This window comes from Hoplias malabaricus, chromosome 7 (genome assembly GCF_029633855.1).
Source record: "Hoplias malabaricus isolate fHopMal1 chromosome 7, fHopMal1.hap1, whole genome shotgun sequence".
In the NCBI taxonomy this organism is placed as follows: Eukaryota; Metazoa; Chordata; class Actinopteri; order Characiformes; family Erythrinidae; genus Hoplias; species Hoplias malabaricus.
Window position 1 is genome coordinate 32,130,935 of NC_089806.1, and position 6,037 is coordinate 32,136,971.

The following is a 6,037-nucleotide window of genomic DNA, read 5'->3' on the forward strand; positions in this document are numbered from 1 at the left end:
CACTGGTGTGAGTGGATCAGACACAGCAGTGCTGCTGGAGTTTTTAAACACTGTGTCTGCTCATTGTTCACTCCTACCTCCAACTTGTAGATGTGAAGTCAGAGACAGTAGCTCATCTGTTGCTACACAACAGATTTGGTCATACTAGTCCTTCATCAGTGGACACAGGACAGTGTTGGCTGGATATTATTTTGTTTATGGTGTAACATATTTTGAATGAAATGAGAGCATTTGCAGCTGTATTTTCTGTATGCTTCACATGGCATGCTCATTGCAAGTGGGAAAAAAATAGGACTGAGTGGTAGATATAAAATCCTGAAGTGATAAAATATAGTGTGTAATATATAGTACAAAATAAAGCTATAGCAGGTCATATCATCATAGAGGAATAGAACCTCTTTTGTTGAGTGGGCTTAGCACTGCAGACACTATGTAACTTTTGCTCTACAATCCTAATGCTGGGAAGCTGGAAACCTTGCCATTGTTGGTTTGGGCATGGTGATTTTAGCCCATGCAGCTGTTTCAGAGCATCCAGTTCTACTAGCAGTACTTTACGGCTGAGATTTAAACACCAGTGTAATTTGTCTCCATTGGCATCCATTATATGAAGCGTAGGTTTTATGATCTGCATAAAGGAACATGAGATAAAATTATATGTATCGGTCTCCCCCTACAGTTGCAGAGTGTAATTCACTTTTACAGCACTGTCTTCAAATCAAGGGGGAAATAATGGCAACAATGGCATATTGTACAGTCTACCAGCATTGGACTGTGGAGTAAAACTTACATAGTGCATTTTCTACAATGCTGAGACTGGATTAACAATGCCAGAAGCTCTATATTGCCCGTTATGATGATTTTGAAGCTGTAATTTTAAGGTAAAAATACTATCTAGTAGTGCTGGGTGATATGAGCACAAATCAATATCACGATTAATAGTACATTTTACCACGAATAAGATTAATGAACAGTTATTTTATTTTTGTATTTTGATCCTCATAATTCAGTGACGAGGCCTATACTGTAAATATGCTCCAGTATTAAAGCTGGGATATTTTTCGAATGTTGTTGGGAGCTTGATCCTCTCTTGTTTTTTGAGCACTGTTTAAATTTGGTTTGTGGTTGTGCTTTGGTCGCTGAAACCATTTTTTCTCAGTTTTACATTTGAATTCTTTTTGTTCAGTGTTGTCTTAATTATAGTCAAAACACAGCAGGTACAAACCACAGACTCTGTGTTTTTCTTTGGTATGATCTGCTTGAGTTGGCCTCTGCGTTTAGGTTGCTTTCATGTGGCAGATGGGCAGAATCACGTGACTATAGCTGGGTAGCATGGTTTTAAAGGGGCAGTACATGAACAGTAGGGACATAACAGAAAACAAATAATCGATATAATCGCTATAGACAAAATTATGTATTAATTGCCCAGCCCTACTATCTAATGTTCCTTTTAGCAGGGTCACTACACATTTTCCATTTAAGGACTGAGGAAGTGAACAGAAATTCATTTTCAAAAATGTGAAATGATTTTCAAATGTCACATTTCCTTCTTCGAGCACATGGCCTTCCTTGCTTTAAATGCTCAGCTAAAGCATGCAACAGTCTATCTTAAAGTGCCCTCCAAATAACAAATGGACATTTTACTGAATATAAGAATCCCTGAAAAGGACTAATCCCCTTTCCCCGCAATGAAAATGCATTGTATCTGTTGAGCATCACCACTTTCTATTACATTATGCTGTAGAACACACTATTTGTCCATATTTACCTTAACACCTAGAATAAGTGTAAGGAAATCTGCATTTCCAGGCATGTCAAGTGCACTTAATATGATGATTGAAGTGTAGAAGGGGAGAGCAGTGTAATTTCTTAATGAGATCAGAAAACTGGCGGATAGATCTCTTCACAATCAATTTTCATCAAGGACAGAGTGCAGCACAGAGGGAAAGAAAAAGTGGGGTGATTGCTTTGTACTCTTATATAGGGGGCAAATTCTGTCTGAGAAGTGTGTGTGTGTGTGTGTATGTGTATGTGTAAAACCATGGGAAGCTGTGTCCCACATAGAGAAATTGAGGAAAATGTACAGAGAACACCTAGAGGTACCACACTTTGTGATGTTTAATGTTTTATATCAATGCATTAGACAAAACAAACAAACAAACAAAAAAACAGAAATAATAATAATAAAAATACACTCATGCATTTTCTAATACACATTGTGCATCAATACATATTGAGGGTCAAGTTTGTTGTTTATTACACTGGAATATTTCTGCTTTACTAGTGTTTTTGTTCTGATATCCATGTTGTTATACACTGATCAAACCATAACATTATGACTCATTACTTGTTTCTACTCTCACTGTACATTCTCTCAATGCTGCTGTCCACAAGAGCACTTTGTTTTTCTACAATTACAGAATTTAGTCCATCTGTTGCTCTGCATACATAGTTTGCCCCCTTTCAACCTGTTCCTCAATGGTCAGGCCCCTTAGAGGACCACCACAGAGCTGGTATAATTTTGGTGTTGGTTCAGTGACATTGAAATGGTGGTGGAGTGTTAGTGTGTGTTGTGCTGGTATGAGTGGATCGGACACAGCAGTGCTGCTAGATATTTTTTTAAGCCCTCAGTGTCACTGCTTGGGCTGACAATAGTACACAGATCAAAAATATCCAGCCAACAGCGTCCTGTGGGCGGCTTCCCATCCACTGATGGAATAGAGGAACACCAACGCAAACTCTGCAGCAACGGATGAGCTGCTGTGTCTGACTTACAAGGTGGACCAAGGTGTCTAACAGAGTGGACAGTGAGTGGACACAGTGTTTAAAAACTCCAGCAGTCCTGCTGTGTCTGAGCCACTCGTATCAGTGCAACACACACTAACACACCACCACCATTTCAGTGTCACTGAACCAACACCAAAATTGACACTGCAGTGCTGAGAACGATCCACACTCAAATCATACCTGCTCTGAGGTAGTCCTGAAGGGGGTCCTGACCATCGAAGAACAGGGTGAAATAAGCAAAACAAGTATGCAGAGCAATTTCAGTCTGAAATTACTGCAAAGTGCTCCTTTATGGTCAGTCAAACTGAGAGAACAGAACAGAACAGAGTGTGTGAGTGTAAAAACAAGTAGATGGTTATAATATAATGTTGATCAGTGTTCACCAACCTGCCAAAACTTTAAAATGACCTTCTTGCCCATACTAATTGTACATATTTCAGCTTCACTGACCATATAGTTGCACTTTGAAGTTCTACAACTACAGTGCTTGTCCATCTGTTTTATCATGTATTATTTTTTCTATCTGTTGCTCTGCATATTTTTTTGTGCCTAATTTCACATTGGTCTTCAATGGTCAGGACCACCACAGAGCAGGTATGCTTTTCATGGTGGATCATTCTCAGCACTGCAGTGACACTGGTGTTGGTGTGTTATTGTGTGTTGTAAAGGTACAAGTGGATCAGACCCAGCTGTGCTGCTGGAGTCTTTAAACATTCACATTCCACATTATTAGACACCTACCTTGTTGGTCCACAGCTGGGACAGCTGCTTATCGGTTGCTGAACAGCGCTGCACTGCTGTAGTTTTCTTATGACTAGCATTTGACCTTGAATGATGGCATTAACTCAGGGTGAGTCTGACTGCTTCAACCCAGCCATAGATCCTAACCTGGGCCAAAAATCTAACTTTGGCCCACGTCTGGCCCACACAATGCAAACCATAACCCATCTGGCCCACACAACACTAGCCATAGCTGTAACGGAGCTGGTAAGTGACAAATGTGGCAGAGAGCGGGCCCAAATGTGTCTAATAATTTGGTTTATGGTTATAAGTGCAGTTATGGGCAGTTAGTGTTCTGAAGCAAGTTGATCTGTGCAATGATTTTGTGTTAGTAACAGTTGTGAAAAGAAGGGGTGGCTGGCTTCATACCTCAGAAGGTGTGTCCTAGTCTTCATCCTTCTAGCTTAGATGCATTATGTGATTGGGGGCAGCTGATCTATTGTCCCAGCATCCTGCTGTCCTTTTACGCTTCAGATAAACTCACTCCACCATTGGCTAATTTCAAAAAGGGACATGTTAGTATAATCACATGCAGAAACATACACAGAGAAAACAGCTTCAGAAAGAGGGATGCTCATTTTTAGCCTTCAACATGTAAAGCTGACCTGTGCTTGCACTCTTGCACTGACTGTAATCAACTTGACCATTATTTTTAATCATTATATTGACCAGTCTCACTGGGCTCTTACAACAACTTGTGCACACACACACACACACACACACACACACACACACACACACACACAACATCATGGGCGGCCCCAACTCTCTATATCTGCTTAATTGTTTATATCCGGAAAAAATAAAGTAGAGGACACAGTTAAAGGAATCTTCCTTGTTTTCAACTTAATATTAACAGCAGCGTCAATATTTTGCGTTTGATAACTGTAGATGAAAAGTTTTGCTGCATTTCTCTGTATTAAGTAAAGAAATATTAAATATTGACTAGAAACACTCTTTAATAGAACCATTGCCTACTATTATAAGTGTTGCGCAAGTATGGTGCTTAGTTATTTGCTAGATACAAAGAAACAATTGTCCAACACAATCAATGCCATACTAGACTGTCATATGCAATAGTTTGTGCAGGCTTGGTCAAATAAGTTTTGCTATTTTTTATGAAAATAAGTCAACGTTTATAGGAAATAAATTTAAATATAGCATTTTTTATGTGAAAATCTATTTTAAAAAAATCATATATCCACAATATATGATTTACTTTCTGCCATTGCATTAAGGGGCCCGTCTTCAAACTTCATCTCTGTTCATCAAAATTACACTGAAAAATGAGCTATTTCCAAGAAAAAAGATTCCCAATGCCTTAAAAGTATTCAATGTACTTCTACACTTTTGCCCTCCCTTAGTTTGTGCCTATTTATAAATATAAAATTAGTCTCTGCCTCTATCCCCACCAACTCCCCTGCCCCTCACCTTCAGCTGGAAAGCCCTGCTCCACCAGCTAATGGGATTGGGTTCTTTGGTTAATGATGTTTGAAACATTGGCTGTCTTAATTTGCCCATTTGAGATTGTCATTGGAACACTGCAGCTTCAAAGTGGACTTGCTCAGGCATGGTGCAATCGTTACACACTTTCTAGCATAGGTAACAACGTAAAAACCTGAGTTACACTAGAAAGGTCTTTACATTCTGAAATTCAATGTGCAGATGTGCATTCTCTGTAAAGTGTGTATAGCACTTTAATGCTATTGACTGAAGGCATAAAAAAGAAGCAGCAATAGTTTAAATATAAGATTTATAAAACTGAACAGGAGCATGAGTGCACTAACTCTTTAATAGCACATTTTTACATTGTATTTAAGAAAATGTCAGACTTCCCTAGAGGTCTGTTTGACCTTCAGCAACCACTGAGAACTGCCTTGAACCTTACTTGAGTCACCCACAATATCTTGAGATGAAAAAAAGTAACCCCCCCCAAAATACATGGTTTGACATTTTATATGCCATAAATTCAGATAACACAGTTTTTTATGAACACCATGAGATTGCATTTTACTGAATCTGTTAGTGTGTCCTGGTTAATACATACCCAGTTCCAAAAGTAGTTGGTTTGGGACAGTTTGGAAAATGCACTTAGAAACAGAGAGCATAGACCTGTAAATCCACTTTGACATGTATTTAAACAAAGTCCATACAATGACATGTATTATGCCTTATCTTATCAACACTTTAGGTAAATATGAACTAATATTTAATTTGGTTATTCTGAATTGTAATATGTTACTATAAAATTGAGATGATGGAAATTTTGAGTGCTTTAAATTTGGGATAAATATGTTTACAACAATTTCATAAGCATCAAAATTTGCATTGAAATATTTTAAACAGAATTGATTAATCACTGCTTCCTGTTGTTACTAGGATTTCACACAAAGTTCTGATTTCTTTTAAAACTTGTGATTGTACCTGTACAGTATAAAGTAGTTTATTTATGTTTGACAAAGCTGCATCGAAA